General features: G+C 39.4%; 1 long non-coding RNA gene across 2 annotated transcripts in view; it reads left to right on the forward strand.

The window, feature by feature from the left end:
* LOC142500870 (uncharacterized) overlaps window positions 1-16,256 on the forward strand; it is a 42,855-nt gene extending 26,599 nt beyond the window's left edge. For both annotated transcript variants that reach the window (XR_012803324.1, XR_012803325.1), the window contains exons 2-3: window positions 13,340-13,410; window positions 16,012-16,256. This is a non-coding gene — a long non-coding RNA (uncharacterized LOC142500870). The remainder of the gene's footprint in view (window positions 1-13,339; window positions 13,411-16,011) is intronic.
* The last annotated feature ends 1,168 nt before the right edge of the window (window positions 16,257-17,424 follow it).

Genomic DNA, 17,424 nt, shown 5'->3' on the forward strand with positions numbered 1-17,424 from the left:
TAGCAAATGGCTGTTAAAATAGAATACAAGAAAATTGGTCTTTCGAAGTTGTTTTTTTTAAAACAGAAAATGCTAAAAGTATTTTTTCTTACTACAGAACTGATTTATTAAAAAAAACACACATGCAGGATATTGACTGGACCGCAGCTTTAAGAATCTATATTCTCCCACATTTAAATGGGTAAAAGCTCACTCCATGGCATCTCCCACTCTCAGGGGAACTTGCCTGCTTACAGTGTGATTGTGACAAATCTATTACAGAGTGCTTTTCCTGGTAATGTACAGGTTAATAAAAGCTTCAATCAGACTTAGAACTTTTGCAACTAATATTGACATATTTATTATAAATCATTCTTCCTGGCAATGCACAAGTTATTAAGAATCTATATTAGTGTAGGGACCCTTGATACGTGGTCTGTCGTGCAGTTGGCTCAAGGGCTTACAGTGTACAACAATTTGGCCAAAATGTTAAACTAAAAGACCATTTTATTTATTAGTTATTTATACATGTATATTTAGGCACTGTACCGTATATAAGTTTTTCTGGATGTGCACTGAGCTTTGTCTGTGTTTTATGTTATGTCTCTGGTTTTAAAAATATAAATCAAAAGCTACTACCTCATTAGTTGAAAAAATAAAATCATTTATTACAAAAAGTAAATTTTCAAAGATCAACATAATCACGGCAAATAACATCACAAAAAGTCTAATAGCAAGTTAAAAAATAAGAGGTACCTAGTCACCCCACGGATCTCAAACGCTACACCAGTGTTCCAGGCTTCCTCGCCCCTTCCTCAGGCCTGAAACACTGGTGTTGCTTTGGAGATCCGTGGGGTGATTATGTACCTCATTTTTTTAAACTTGCTATTAGACTTTTTGTGACATTATTTGCAGTGATTATCTTGATTAACACAGGGTCAGTGCAAGTTCTGTATTTGATATTGTATGGGCCTAAAATGTTTCCATGCAAGGGAAGATGACTTCACAACATATTACATAAAAATCTATGCTTTCATGATGTTCTACCCAGCTCTGGTCTGAAAAACATTGTCACTTAGCAAAATATTTTGAATATGGGAAGCCGGACTGCATTGGGATTAGAGAAGACATTTCAATATTCCTGAATATAGTAAAGTTCTGATATTTGTGATACAAATAAATTGATTTGAATCATTATTCTTTAAGTATTCTCTGCTTCTCTTGTGTTTGAGCCTCAAGTTAGTGCGGAAATAAGCTTCTATATGAATGATAGTGATTCACAGGCTGAAAGACCAGGGGACATAAGGGTGATCAGAGAATTCCTTATGGTTTACACTTCAGAGGCGATTTAAGATTTGTTATCCATTCAGAGAGATTAGCAGCTGTTGACTGCTAAATAAGACACGATTGTACCAAGCAATATTTAAAGCTGGCTGCCATATACACTACAGAGTGGAATACTCGCCTGTTGGTTATTACTGCATATTAAAGGCAAGCAGAACCCATAGAACTTAAACACAGATAACCTGTCCAGGTCGTTGTTGGGCTCCTGTACATTTCCTACTGGTAAGGACATTTGGAGACTGGACTTTTCTCATTATTCCCTTTAAGAAAGTATTAAAATAGAGCCACTTATAAATGGTCTGATCAAATCATCTTTTCTCAAGAGCTCAGTGCATTCCAAACCAGGCTTTGTATAACCAATCCTTTATTACATCACCAAGACCATGTTTGATACATTCTAGATCAGGGGTGCTCAGCTCCAGTCATCAAGCCACCTTAACAGGTAAGTTTTTCAGGATATCCCAGCTTCAGCACAGGTAGCTTTGGCTGTGCTTATAGTGCTGTCACCGGCGACAGCGACGGTGACGTCACGCTGCGGTCGCTGGAAAAATCAACTTGACTTCCAGCGATCGCGCCCAAGCCATCGCGCCGCTTCTACTAGAAGCGCATGCGCGACGGCGGCAATACATTTGTTTTGCCGCGATGTCGCTGGCACTATAAGCACAGTCCCTGCTTCAGCACAGGTGGCTCAATCAGAGGCTCAATTCTGAAGCTGGGATGTCCTGTCAACCTGAGCTGGTGGGGTCGTTAGGGGTGAGGGCTTGCGGATTGAGTTGAGCACCCCTGTTCTAGATGATAAATGTAAAATTGTTATATGGATTGTAAACATTTTCTGAAGCAGTCACAGTATTAGGAGGGTGCATCTGGGTGTGTTCCTTTACGGGCCAGTCAGAAGGCATCACTTTAATGAGCATCCTCACTGCTGGCACTTGCAGGGTGTGCCCTGTGTCTGACATGGATCAGGGGCACATGGGTTGCATGGATCCACTGTAACAGCAGGGAAAGCACACTGTAATAGAGATGTTAGGTATTTTCCCCTACAATAAAGTATGCTCTAAGATTTAGGGCCATATTAACTAAGCAGTGCTCTGCTATAAAATGCCTTCTAATGCCTAATAAGTCAGTTAAAGTCGGCCCATAGTCGCAATGAGAAACCAGAGACGGCAGGAGTAAGTGTGAGGTCATTCCCTCAAGATGCGTCGATGAGGTGAGAGACGCTCAGTAAACAGTGTTGTAAAGGGAGGTCCATGAATAAAGGGAAGCAGGCAAACATTGCTTCCAGAAATCAGAGAGGCGTAGAGACAAACACAGCAAAGAGGAGACAGGCAGAGTGGATAGTACAATAAGATTATGGGATGACACAATACTGTTAAGAGGTGTGGAGACACTTGAAGGAGACAAAGAGAATATTCAACGTAAAGTGGATTGCACCACATAGAAGTGCAGTTTAAATCTGACAGAGGATCCTCACTGCATTGTACAGAATTCTATCTTTATCATTGTTGAAGGTTCAAGCAAATAAAAAATCACTTGTGAGCACATTCACATGTCTCCGACACGTCTGCAACACTGCCTTTCCCCGTTATCTCTTAGCATACAGCGCTTCCACTGCAGCAAGGGATTCTGGGAAATGAGACAGTATGTGTAAATGTGTATATAATAATAATAATAACTTAGCTTAGTCTCTCACAAGCTTTTCTTCTATGACCATGTTTCATGCAGGTGCAATTCATCAGGAAAATGTGTGCAGCTTCCAACAGAAGTCTTAAATATCCCATTGGTTTACCAGGATTATTAATACATCAAGCAATTAACCAATTTAAATAATCTGAATGAACCATTTGTGTTATATTTAACAGTGGTTCTAAAATGAGATATTTTTTCGGGGACGGAAAAAACATATATGTTGAGAATTAATTCATAAATAAATTAATCTTGTCTTTTTATTGTACATTCATTTATATTATTAATGCTATCAAATATACTAAGTGATCGTTTTTATGATAAATGTTAATTTCATTCCATTTATAGCACAAACCGACAACATTATTTTGGATTCTTTATAATATTTTTTATAGATTTATTTTTTATTTTCTATTTTGTTGATGTTTATTTGCACAAATTCAGCTTTATTTGTCTCCTCTTCAATAAGTGTCACCCAATCCCTGAGATTATGTATTTAGCGCACAAATACATAACTCACTCTTTGAATTCTTTGATAGTTATCAGTCGTTATATAAATGTTTCCTGCGGGTGGCCAGGTTTTGTGGCATTATGTGACGAGCTGCTTTTAATGAATATAATGGTTACCTTAGAAGCTTCCTAAGTATGCTTGTTTTTACACAAACTTCAAAAGCTGAGCTTCACAGTAACATTATGTCATCAGAGATGTTATTATAGTTGAGAAACAGCCTCATTGTTGCCATTTTTACTTTATGGATGACGGTCTTTTGTTTGGAGTGGGGCCTTAGTCACCTGTAGGAGGACGCTAACCACATATGGCTGTTCCTGTCCAAACGTTTCTGCGGATAGCAGTTCTAGGTGTGGTAAGATATTATGCAACATGAGAAATGTGTATTCAAATATAATTGAGTCTACGAGGACAAATGTGAAGGGGAGGAGTGTGGGATTTGTGTTACAATTTAGATCACAAATAAGTATGTACGTATTTATGTTTTTTAAATGTATATAGTACTTTCTGGGGCTATTTTTGTGAAGGATCTCACAGGTATTGAGCTTTGACCATTTTTTTTTACCACATTTCCTTACTTAAAGTATTATTTATTGCATTATATTACGCCATCTATTTTAGAAATAAATACATTTTGCTTTGCCAGTGTTGATCATGTACATAACGATTTACATATTGTAGCTGGCTATAATGGAAATATGGTACAAAATTAGGAAAAGTGCATCAAATAAAAGAACCTTGGAAAAAAGAACGTCTGCCCTTACAATCTATGCGGTATTTAGGGAGACACAGAGACAGTAGGAATACCATAATGAGATGGAATTGTATAAGTGATATACAGTAGATGCACTTCGGTAAAATTAGATGAGGGTTGAGCTGGCTAAACATCAGGATGCTTTATTTGTTCATTCACTTGCTTAACATTTGCAGTTATGTGGTTACAATTGTATAGTACTTTGTGAATGGTGTTAGACAGGAGGCTTATTGTACTTTAGCAGCCGATAACTTTAGCTAAGTCATATAGATATGTCCTCAACCATGGGCCAAAAAAAGAGCCCACAACATATTGCTATATACATTTGGATATTTAGTGGTAATACTGGCACAATACATTTTAATGGCCCCTGGTGGGGTTCACAGGGTGTGTATTTGGGGATTACTAAAACATACAGTAAGGTGTAGGGGGGATCATATAGCAGGGTCCTCATTGTGTTTAATGATGTGCTATTATATTTTCATGTTTGATCAAGTAACAAACAGCAGTGATTAGAGAATGAATCAAAACCAACATTCCCTTTCTTTCGTCCCCTGAAGGGCTCAATGGTTTCTGTTAAATTAACCACAACAATACTGAAGAGGTTTAGTGAAAATAAATGAAACTCCAGCTTTTTCAGGGTTAGAATGCTGAAAAAATAGACCAATGCAATCTCAGTTCTATAGAAAGTAATAAATGGAGCAACTTACTTGGGCTTCATAATGCAAGAACAGGAGCTACTGACAACATGCAACTATACCCACAGATGCGGAGAATATACAGATATTCAGATTACATCATGTGCCTTCTGTAAATATAGTTTTGTGTTTTTGGTTCCCTCTAATGGATTTCCTAAATGACTACATTAAAGGCATGAAAAACAGGGGCTATTCAATAATACAGACTATGACATAGATGCACACACAAACAGGGGCTATTAAAGGGGTTTGTAGCACGGTCAATGTGGTGAACATGCTTCAGAGAAGAGCTGTTTTTTAAGTGATATTTTGAAAGCATGTTCCCTTCTGCTGAGGAAAGCTCTTTTTCTAATCCTGGTAAATTTGAACACTGAGGGGCCAATGCAGTAACTTGCGAGAAGGCTGAATTTGGCTGTTTTATTGCGAGATTGGCATGTAGTATGCAGTTGATGGCGGTATATGTGCGAGTTAACTGAAATACGGCATATGCAATTGTTGCCGGAAATCAAGCGCCGGCGGGGTGGCGAGAATGGCTATTTCGCCATATTAAGCAGCACTCAGAATTCAGTAGATGCCGAGTAAGATCTCGGGGGTGCGCGGGAGAAACTCCTTGCGAGAAAAGCGCCAAAAAGCTGCGGCAATACAAGAAGGCACCAACAAGCAGCCGAGAGCCGAAAATTTCAGCTGCTAGTGACATTGTTGTGTCATTGTACTGTTGCTGCTGGCAGCGCAGCTTCAATTGTATTACATGTCATTCAGAACCTGTTACATGTGTTGTTTATAATAAAATACATTATTAATGTTAGCCAAAGGTGTCTGTCTTGTGAATGACAAGAAGCAGGTATGTTCCTAAAACTATCTATTGAGGGACAGCGCAGTGAAAGCCTTGCTAATGTCACTAGCAGCAAGAAACACACTGCTGTGAGTAACAGAATGCTTCAAACTATCATGAGGTGATTTTTTCATGTTCAAAAGTTGCCGCCAAATTCTCCTTCAATACAGATGCATGATGTCATCCCCCTCTTGCTGCATGCACGGGTTACAGTACACACAGCAACTCACTGAAATGTTAGCTTTGCAACCTAGTCCAACACACAAACACAAATGTACATGAAATGTCACAAGTCACATGCACACATGTATCACCTCTTCACGTGTCAAAGAACAGAAGACACAACTGTAGCACTGCACCAAGTATGTTTCTAAAAGTATCTAATTAGGGACAGCGCAGTAAAAGGTTTGCTAATGTCAGTAACAGCAAGACAGTCACTACCGTGAGTAACTGAATGCTTTAAGCAAGAAGGAGGTTTTTTTTATTTATGTGCAGAGGTTGACGCCACATTCAAGTGAAATACGGATACATGCAGTCTTCCGCCACTGACTGCAGTAACGCGGAGCGCTGCGCCTTGTACTCGCAACATGTGCAACTCACCAATTTCCCTCACAATCGCCATTTACTGCATTTAGCGGCAAATTCCCGGCAAACACAGGAGATTTAAGCGCGCTGCCGACACACACATATCGCAAATTGCTGCATAGGCCCCTGAGTGCGTTGTTGGTTATTGGAGTAGTATTGGTAGCGTATCTGGAGTAATTTATTCTGAAATGTATGTTGGTAATAGGCCATGTGACTTCTTGAACTCAATTAGCTGCCTGATTGGGCAACCAGGGAAGTTTTCTATGGATTCACTGGTTGTGTCTTTCGGATAGTTCTAACTCCGGTATTCTGAATTGCCTGGTTGCTTGGCAAGACAAGATAGAGTAAGTTTCCATAGTCAAGTCTGGAGGGGACCAGGGAGTGGGTGGGTTTCGACAAGTCTCTTCTTCCCTGCGGAGAGTTTCATTCCCTCCACCTTAAGTATATGGTAGGATCCATGTATGATGTTTATGAAGACAGAATTATGGGCTGGGCTGTGCTACAGGTGATTTTTAATTACATTTTCACATTGCTCGCAATGTCCACATGTGTTCCCCGGTCACTCCTGCCGAGGATGTCCTGTTGCTGATAAATTTGCACTTTCACAGCATATTAGAAAGAAGACATGTGCCACATCCAGCATCATTCATGTTAAAATTATGAGGTTGAAAAAGACAAACTTATAAAGTGCTTTGGCATTGGAAGGTGCTACATTAATAATATTACCTTTTTATTAATATAAGATATCAGTTAGTGAAACCTGCCTTTTAAGTGGTAAGAGTGTAATTTATGGTAATTCTTGAGAAGAAATCTACTTTCAACTTCCACAAACATCATATTATCACCAACTGTAATAGCTATATTATATTTGCCATAATAATTAAATATAATTCAAGGTCTTCCCCACCATCCCACAATACTCTAAATAATCATGAGTCCCTTACATAATTCATATTCTCTTATTTTAAATATGGAGGCTAATGCACTCAAATGCCTCTCTCTCCATCTCCATCTGTCTGTCTCTCTATCTATGTATGTATCCCGAGTCCTCATTGGAATTAACCAATGTTATAGTAACACATGGCTGTTGCCTCTATACTTGCATGTGCAGAAATGAACTGTTGGTTAAACAGAAACAGCTAAGTGATTTCTTAAGCACTACGAAGAGTGACATCTCATGTACTGTATTTCATATAATAATCTTCATTCAATTCCAATTGACTTCCAGTTCACCCTGCAATGCATTGTCTTCCAATGTTTTCCGAGATACACTTACAGTGATGACAGAATCAATTGAAGTGGACATGAAAAGTAAGCTTTCATGGATACTGTAGGTGCTTGACTTCTTGAGTGGCACAGGGCACCGGGAAACGTGTGGTTCTCAGATCTATTATACCCCGGTGTCTTATTTTCAACACATTAGTGGTCTTTCAAGACCTTGTATTATATGTTTAGAGAGGACACATGATGGGTTATTATTTAATTTAACAAAGGTTTATTCAGCCTTTGTATGTGAGATCTATGGAAGTTTCCCGAAACCTAACCTTTAAAATACAGATTTTTCTGTACACAGTTAAACACTCTTGTGATTTGTTATTACAGTTTGTATTTGTACACCATACATTGCCATGCATTGCTACAACTGTCAGCCAGCCATAATTACAAGGGCAATTCTATGCACCACCGGATTGTTAAGAGAATGTTTTTAGATCAATGTATCTTGAACCTTTATGTTAACCATATAACACCAATTCTAATTTGTGAGCAGTGTCCAGATTGAATTAATTGAAAGGCAGCCAAAAGATGGGGGCATGCAACACCCGCCCAATGTTTCCCTATGAAGAGGAAGTCCAGCAACCTCCTCTGGATCTAGCCGATGAATTCAGGTGGTCCGACTCATGTCTATCAGCCAGTGGCACAGCTGATGGGCAACCATCTGTTTGATCCCCAAAGGGCATTTATACGATTATGTATTGTGTGGGTGAGCCCAGCCTTACCAACAATAAAATTTAAGATATTTATTCAGTAAACAAGCAATACAATTATAATAAATTTGCAGCTATTTGATTCCACGAGCGGCCTTCTCTTGTAGTGTTTACTTCTTACATCCTGATTGTTTGCCCTGACTCTGGCAAGGTTCTGGTGGGGTGGGTTTGCAGGGTTCTGTCAGAGAGAAAATATACATTAAGCTACATGTAGGGGAAGCGTCTCCCACGCAGAAATTGCATTTAAGCCCCACAAAAAATCTGCACAAACACAGTGAAGTATGAATACATACAGTATATGTAGTATACAGTTATTAGCAGGAAACATGACAAAATAGGCAACAGAAACGCAACATGTGATCCCAAATAATACTTAAATGTAAGTACTACATATCTAATACAACACACTGAGACAAGCTCTTCAATAAGTACATATTGCTGCATGGTTGTAGCAGTGTGGCAGCTTGTATATGGTATATAAACTAAGTTATTATGGGGTTGTATAATGGTGTTCAACAAATTGCTGACAAATTTTACTCTGTGACTCAGTCCAAAGTTGAGCATCTTTTCTCCACATGTAGAAACCACCAAGCGTCCTCCTATTTTTAGCCTAGAACTCCATGTGTGAGCATTAATCATCATGTGTCTACTGCCTGGTATTAATTCAATATCACTAAACTGTGTCCATCTGTTTATCTTACCTTTTGGACAGGCAGGTTTCTCCTCGTGGCATGTCTTGGCAGGTTTGCATGCTAAAAAAAAGTGAGAGAAAAACAATAATATATAGTCACCATGTTTTCCAGTTCATTGGAGAGATTAGATACATTATGGGGATATAGGAAGCAAATGCTCGATGAAATAGAATGATCATGGCTGTTAAATGGGGATCTCATATTTATTTTAATCGAAGAACACACAACCTCTTTGGCTATGAAATTCACTGTGTAAAGAATAGCTTTCGTCAATGGAGTAAACGTAAAACGGCATCCGTTAGTATGTACAGTAAGGATGAAAGAAAGCAGATTTTAAGTACCCATACTTTACATGGTGACAAACGATCTACGATGCCCAGTTATTAATATTACTTGACAAATAAAATCTTCAATACAATTTCAAGCCACTTTTGCATAGTAATGGCTAAAAAAAGTTAACCAGGTATTGACTTTTCATCAATACAATTGTTAGACAATAAAATAACATTTCATGTAAACGTCATAAGTATTAAGTGTGTTATCTGTGTTGCTTTCAGAGGGCCCAGCAACACCATACAAAGCAATGTGTTCCACACCCCTCTGGCAGCAAAACTGAGAAATAACTATATTTTGCTATAGTTTTCCATGTAAATAACTTACGTTCAACTGGTTTTGGGCAGGGATCTTCACAGTGATCCTTCTTCTTGTCTTGGCAATGGTCCTTTGGTGTATCGTGGCACTTTGCCTTCTGATGGTCATGGCCGTGACTTCCTTTAGCTCCAGACATGGTTGTTTTTGGTTTTGACGGAAAATAAACTCTGCTCCTGAAAATAAATGAAGGAATAGAGATTCTGGAAGTTGTGTTTGGTCTGTCTGTTGGAGTCTCTTTTATACACCAGTGCCAGTCATGGAGATTAGTAGAGATTGCTGTTGTGAAATTTTGACATGAGAAATCCTGTTCTTGCTAAGCCACAGGAATGTGTGATATTTCAAATACAATGAACATGAATAGGTTTGTTTAAATTGATTTCCACCTCCAGGGGTGGGTGTTGCCCATACGGTACATTTCCCTTCTACTTGCTTCATTTTCTCATACAATTTCATTGATAATGGGCAGATAACACATTATATAAACATTATATAATTTTAGTGATGACCCAATGAGGAAGAACTTAGGAAATCATAAAATGGCGTATGGGGAGCTATAACTATGATTCAATGCTACGGTATGCACAGTCATGCTCATTGCCAATGGGGACCATATAGGCCAAAGTAAATACACAATAGGGCGTAGAACATCCAGGAGCAAATAGATATGGGGGTTGCAAACGAGAAAACAGACGAGCACAGCCTGTATAAGAAAAATATAAAATTAATATCGCTCACTTGTGAGTAAACACCGACAGGTGTGTGTTGACGCGGGCATAGGAATATGTACGTACCGGAGATCTCGCTGTATATATGTATGTATATATGTATGTCCCGGATGATCGCCTGACTACTCTTCCGATGTTGGCGTCCTGCACCAAGTCTCGGAAGTGATACCGTCTCATGAGTCTTTGCCTAAGTTGGTTTGGCACCAGATTCAAAAAACGATATTACCTCTCTAGCTCTACTCCTTCTCCTCTCTGTTTTGGCTTTCACTGTTCGAAGGGGGTGGTTAGTTCTCTTCAGCTGCTCCACTTGACCACAGTGAATAGCGTAGACCATAACCCTACGTGTTTCGCACACAGGAGCTTCGTCAGGTGGTGAAATACTGTACACAATATCTACTGACCAAAAAGTTATTGATCCCATGTCTGTTAGTGCAAAACACAAAAATGGGAAGGGATCCAAGGATATCTCTAATAGCGTGCACACAAATATGTTGTAATAAATCCAAATTGGCAAGTAGAATGGATGTAATTAAATCATAACATTTAATAAATTAAAATAAAATAATGCAACTTTAAAGATGGAGGGTGGAGGATGGGGAGAGTGAGATAGATGACTTGATAATGTGATCAGAGTCAATGTCTCTCAGACTGATCTAATAGATCGGGAGTGGAATACTCAATGATGCAGTATGTACTATATATTAGCAACTAGCGCTGCAATTAGTTCTAGTATGAATACACGACAAAGTACCTTCCAAGCATATTGTAACGCTATGCAACCAAGAAGTTAGGTATCAAATGCAAAGCAAGTCACAAACGGTTGCCAAGCCTAGGATTAATGTGCTAATTAGAGCTCAAGTGCCCAGAATCATGCAGATAAGATGTACAAATCCTATGTACCGCTGGTGTGTAATGCTATGAGCTGGTAAAGTAAATCGGACTTCTGCAGTGTTGAATAATTAGCCGTTATAGTAAGGATAGACACTTTAAGTACAGAAGCTCCTAAGTATTAAATGATGCTCAGCAATCGAGTGGACAAGTCTTACATAAATTGTGCATGGCAGTGGTTCCCAAGCCTATGATAGATGTGCTAATAAGAGCTGATGAGCTCAGGATCCGATGTACAAAAACATATGTACTGCTAAAGTGCAATTCTATTTACTAGTAGAGTACACCAAACTCAGATCTGTCTAGATGTGGAGCTGAGCTAAACTGCCAAACCAAATCTCGGCTGCAAGAAGGAATCTGCAGCAAACTGGGATGCGCACAGACCTTTGTTACCCTAAACTCCACCCTCCGTGGGGTCTGACATTATGCTACACATTCCCCAACACACGTTTCGTTCCGACAGGAACTTTTTTAAGGGTCTCGTCAGGCGTCACATTACAGTATGTTTTATTTACATCCATTCTAATCGCGTATTCTGATTTATTACAACATATTTGTGTTCACACTATTAGAGATATTCTGGGTCCCTTCCCATTTTTGTGTTTGGCTCTAATTTATATCAGAATAGTGTAGCACCGTATTAACCAATTACAATTATACCTTAGTCCTGTGCAGTCTTTTTTCTCTGGAAAGTCAACAGTAGTTTATTCTGAATGAAAGATACATATCAGGAGAAGGGATGGCTCAGTCAGTAAAGTGAGTAACTGGTTCAGAGTCTGAATTAGGGGAACTTGGTTCAATTCCCAGTATCAGCTCCTTTGGCAAGTAATTTTATCTGTCACTGCCTGTGCATCATAGATTGTAATCAGGGACTGTGTCTGTAAAAGTCCTATGTGCTGCGTACTGTTCACTATACTGTAATTGAGAGCGCTTTGAGTCCCATTCGGAGAAAAGTGCTATATGAAATAAAATTAATATTATTATCCCCATTATCATCAAGAGAATAATGTGATTCCCTTTACAAAAATCACTGGTACAATCTCATTACGTTAATTAGTGAAGATCATAATGTTGCATAGGATTAATAGTGGATGTTCTCCAGGGAAGAGTAACTCAAATGATGCATGGCTTTCACCATTGAGGAAACTAAACAACCTGGTGCAATATAACCGTGCAATAACCCAGTGAATACAAATAGACCCTGATATCACTTGTACTGCATCTCCATGGAACAGGGTCCTCTGAAGTGGTTACTCCTTGGAAAATCTATATAGAAAAGAAAGCACAGATGCATGAAATATGGGGCATTAACATTTTACTTTCATTGACAAAGAACACAGGGGAAAAGGGACAACTCACACTTTCCCCGCTGGTCAAAAGCAGAAAGCGACTATGGGTGCACTCCAACCCTCCCCGAACTCGGTTCCTTGTTGCCCACATGTACGGCTTCCCCGTTCTGCGTCTTTCACTTGCGCCCCGGGTTGCCTTGCATTCGCCTCGCATCAGCCGTCTGGTTCCTGGTGGAGTGGGTACGGTGGCCTCTGCAGTCCAAAATGCCCAACGCGTTTCATCTGTGTATCGACTTCTTCTGGGGTTATGTCATATGTCTCTTTGCAGTCTATCTTCATACCCGGCATCATCACAGCCTGAATATAATGTATTCAGCTGTTTAGTTCCAGCAATTGGTCCAATAGCTATTTCTCCTATGCTTGTTAGTTCTTATTGCTGGTCTAAACTGTCAGAATGTTGATTTTAAGCAATATCTCATTTGATAGAGAGATACAAAGATACTGCATTGATTGTTTTAGAATAGCTCATGTAATTTACAAAGTTTTATACATTGGTGCTTAAAATCACAATAATACAGTTTAGCTAAATTTAATACATATTTAAATACAATAAGTTTATTTAAAAAAAAACAATAATAGTAAATTATATGAATCCCTACCTAAACTGTCTCGTTCTAATGTTTATATACAAAAAATTGTTTTAGCTAAAAATGCTTCTCCTTGCAGTGACACCTTGTTTTGTTATTGGTGGATCTCTTGGATCTCTTGACGAGCAAGCAGAGTTTTGCAAGAAGAAGGTAATTATGACAACTTTGTCTGTCAAGGCTTTTGGTGTTTATTTTCTCTTCCTCTTCCTGGGAGTCCTCTTTTGCTAGCGTTTTATCTGTCATCATTTGTAATGTAAATCCTTTCATCACTTTGGAGCACTTGTGGGTTAGACCCACTAAAGACTGTCAATGACTTGTCTCTGAGGGGCGACTCCCATAATTCGACCCGCTTCTCTCTCATGGAATGTCAGAAAGGACAAAGCAACTGGCAGCCTACACTGTAATACAGTAGATCTTGCTTCAATTATGGGCTAATTAAAAGAGAATCAGTAGTGTCGTCTGTGGGGAAAAGACACGTGCACAAATGCGCTAACGACTATGAGTTGTCACATCCCCATAATTGGTCCCCTCTTTGGAGACTTTGACTAACACAATCAAATTGTGTGTGTATATATATATATATATATGTTTGTATGTACATATATAGTATATACATACTATACATACTATGAATACACTTTCAGATTACTTTCAATTTGGGCACATAGAAACATTGAAATTGCCTGCACAAAAAGACCACTTGGTTAACCAGACTGACCATTTCCCCAGCTAGCGTGAAAACTTCTGAGGCTTTTATTCCATATCCGCCGTAGAGAATGAACGTTTGTGGTCAAAATTCTCCATTGTAGTCAGTGATGAATTCCGGCCGAATAATGGCCGGCTCGGCTGCTATGGGGGATAAAGAATAAGCCCCTCAGCCCCATTCATATCAAGGCTTTTTTTTTTTAGATTTAGGATAACTTGTGTCTATCCCAGGGATCTCCAAACTCAGTCCTCAAGAGCCACAAACAGACCGGCTTTTATGGATATCCCTCTTTCAGCACAGGTGGCTCAATCAGTGGCTCAGTCAAGCACTGAGGCACTGATTGAGCCACCTGTGCTGAAACAGGGATATCCATAAAAGCCGGTCTGTTTGTGGCTCTTGAGGACCGAGTTTGAGACCCCTGGTCTATCCCATGATGTTTCCAAATCCTTTACTGTATTTACATCCACCACTTCTTCTGGGAGCCAATTCTATGAATCCACTACCCTTTTAGTAAAGAAGTGCTACCGCATATGTCATTGGAGCCTCTAATATATAATCGTTATTATGTACTCAATGCAAAATTACTGGGAGAATGTATCTCGTGAGCCTGAAGTGGAATTCCATGTTTGAGTTTTTCACAACAGTCCCCCAGGTGCCCTAGAAGCTCACTTCTTGGAGAGTCTTACGGAGGGAAGCTGTATATATATCCCCTCAAACCTCGGTCCAAATAACATAGGGAGGAACACATGTGCTCAAAAAAGAGCACAGCTCAAGGTACCTGGGAGATCTCCTAATGAGACATGCAAAGTATATTTAAATGAGTCTCACCACCTTCCTCATAAAATATTTCCATAAGACCAATACTGACAAGTCTAAGGCCCCTTGTCAGACCCAACAGGATCACAACTAGTAGCAGATTTCCCATAAGGACCGTTAGGCCCCGGTCTAGGGGTGACAAAAATGTCCGCCCAAATACTTTTGCCGCGCTCTCTGGCCATTTGAGCTTTAAGGGAAGTCATTTTATCTGTTGTGGCCACCTCCATTACCTGCCATCCTCCTCCTCCTTCGGAACCACAGCATCGAATTATGTCATGACGCTGCATTACCATGGCAAGTGACCCAGTGCGACGTCACGTTGGTAACAGAACGTGTTTGTTCAGAAGGAGGAGGGCACATCAGGTAAGGAGGCGGCCACCACAGGTGTGCCTAGGGGCGGCAGATTTTGAAATCTGCCACTGATCAGAACCCATAACTTCTGCTATTCTGGGCAGCAACTCTAGTAATGAACTAAATCAGATGTTGGGAAACGCCACTGTCACATATCTCCCAGGTGTCTCAGGTGTGCACCTTTTTGTGCACTAGGCACATTGAACTGGGTTTGCAGTATCACAGCAATTAAATGATGACAATTTATACCTGAGTGTTATATATGGGTGGGAGGTGGTGGTGGGGAGGATGTGAAGAAGAAAGGGAAGGGGAAGAAGAAAGGGAAGTCAAAGAAGGGATTGGCAACATACATTGTTTTCGTATACAGTTTTATAGACTCTCATATTGTTCTCAACTGGTGCTGGGACACATCAAAGCACCTAGAGTTAGTATAGGCTCTCACTCCTTTAGGAACCTGCCAAACGTTTCTTCCAGATAGCTTGATAGTCTTTCCATGAGCATGACGTGAAATTTGTTCTCTGATTCTCTTGGGGGTTCAGTGCATCTCCATGATCTAGCTATCACTCATTAAGTAGCGTTTGAGATATGTCAGATGAGTTCAGCTTCATCTCTGGTTACCCCTTCCAGTAGTTTATTAAAGAGAAGCGACCATGGGTGTTTGGGTATCACAATCACCATTTTGTCCTGTATGAACTGTACTACAGTACATTGTCGCAGAGGGGTTGAAGTTCGGGGCATACATACCATATGTGGGACGTAGAACCTCTCTGGCTGCAGTTTCTCCTGCATAGCGGGGATACAGTCGGCTTCATTATGTCTAATTCCACTGAGTTCTGTACCATCTGTACATGACCTTGTATTCATTTTCTTTTATTAAGGTACACGTTGAGCTCTTGGCAACCACCTCCCAGATATCCTGTCACTCCTCCCAATCAAGATCTGTGCCCCGGTCCCTTTCCCAAGGCAGCATATACTTCTCTTGTCTGGATCACCCACCGTGGACAAGTTATAGTAAACAAGTGACGTTAGTTTTGTCAGACTTCCTGCATTAAGGCACATGTCTTCGAAAATGGAAATATCGTGTATAACATTTTATCTAAATGTGTTGGCAATAAAGTATATAACCTCCAGGTATTTGTAAAGGTCTAATTTGTCTAACATGTCTTTTATTTTGCAAATCTCTTTCATTTTGATCAATCTCCTGTAATAAGCTACAACTAACCTGCCCATAGAAAAGATTTCCCCGTAAGAAGGTTTGACCCCCATTCTGTTTCTTACATATACAACATGTTCTCCACTTTGTCCTTCACAGTTTCAAAACCAACAAATATTAAAATAATGCAAAAGGTAAGTACAACTAGGTACTTGAGAAAAAGTTCCCTCTGCAGTGCACCAAAGTAAATGTAGGTAAGTATACATTAGTTAATTAAAACTTAGCTTTAATTTAACTTTACTCTAAAATAGAATGGCATCATAATAAAACATGTGAATAAAATAGTGCAATAAAAAGGCCAGATCTAGGTATGTGAACTAATCAACCTGCCTGGACTCAAATTCACAACTGAGGGTTAATGTAGTTGATAATGATAGAACCACCTGTATAGGGAGCTTGAAACCTCCTTCAGGCTGCGTGAAATAGTTAACTAATAGTCCTTTGATGTGTCAAAAAAAGACTACATATATCCTCATGATTACAGAGTGCAGATAATTAATACTCCTGTAATATAACAAAGATTGTAGTCTTATAAATGTATACTGTGGTATCAAGTATAAGTGGTTTAGAGGTAATTACTGCACAAAGTAATCATATTCTCATGATGCAAATAGAGAACATGTGACTGGTCTAAATACCATGTTTAGGAGACATACAGTATATTATATCTGGTGACTTTTTATGTTGTGGTTAATATTAAAATAAGACAGAAGGCAAAGAAAAGGTGAGTCAACAACATTTATTAAACTAGGTATCAATCATTAAACTATTACCAAATACAGAATCAAATACATTTGAACTGAAGACACAATGCAGAATTTAATTCGATCTGCAGATACTCGATTCGAAGGATGGGCTGTTACGAGACATTTGTCCAGTTGCAAGGTCTTCACTTCTTACAGCCGGGGTGACTCCCTTGGCTCTGGCAAGGATTAGGTGAGCAGGGGTTGCAAGGATCTGCCAGAAAAGAACTTGGATATTAGAGACAAGATGGAGTGACTGGATGGACATGAAGATGTTTATCTAGCAAATCTATTCATTTAAAATTATTGCTGTGTATTCATTGCAAAAAATTACC

The sequence above is a fragment of the Ascaphus truei genome, chromosome 8 (assembly GCF_040206685.1).
Source record: "Ascaphus truei isolate aAscTru1 chromosome 8, aAscTru1.hap1, whole genome shotgun sequence".
Classification (NCBI taxonomy): domain Eukaryota; kingdom Metazoa; phylum Chordata; class Amphibia; order Anura; family Ascaphidae; genus Ascaphus; species Ascaphus truei.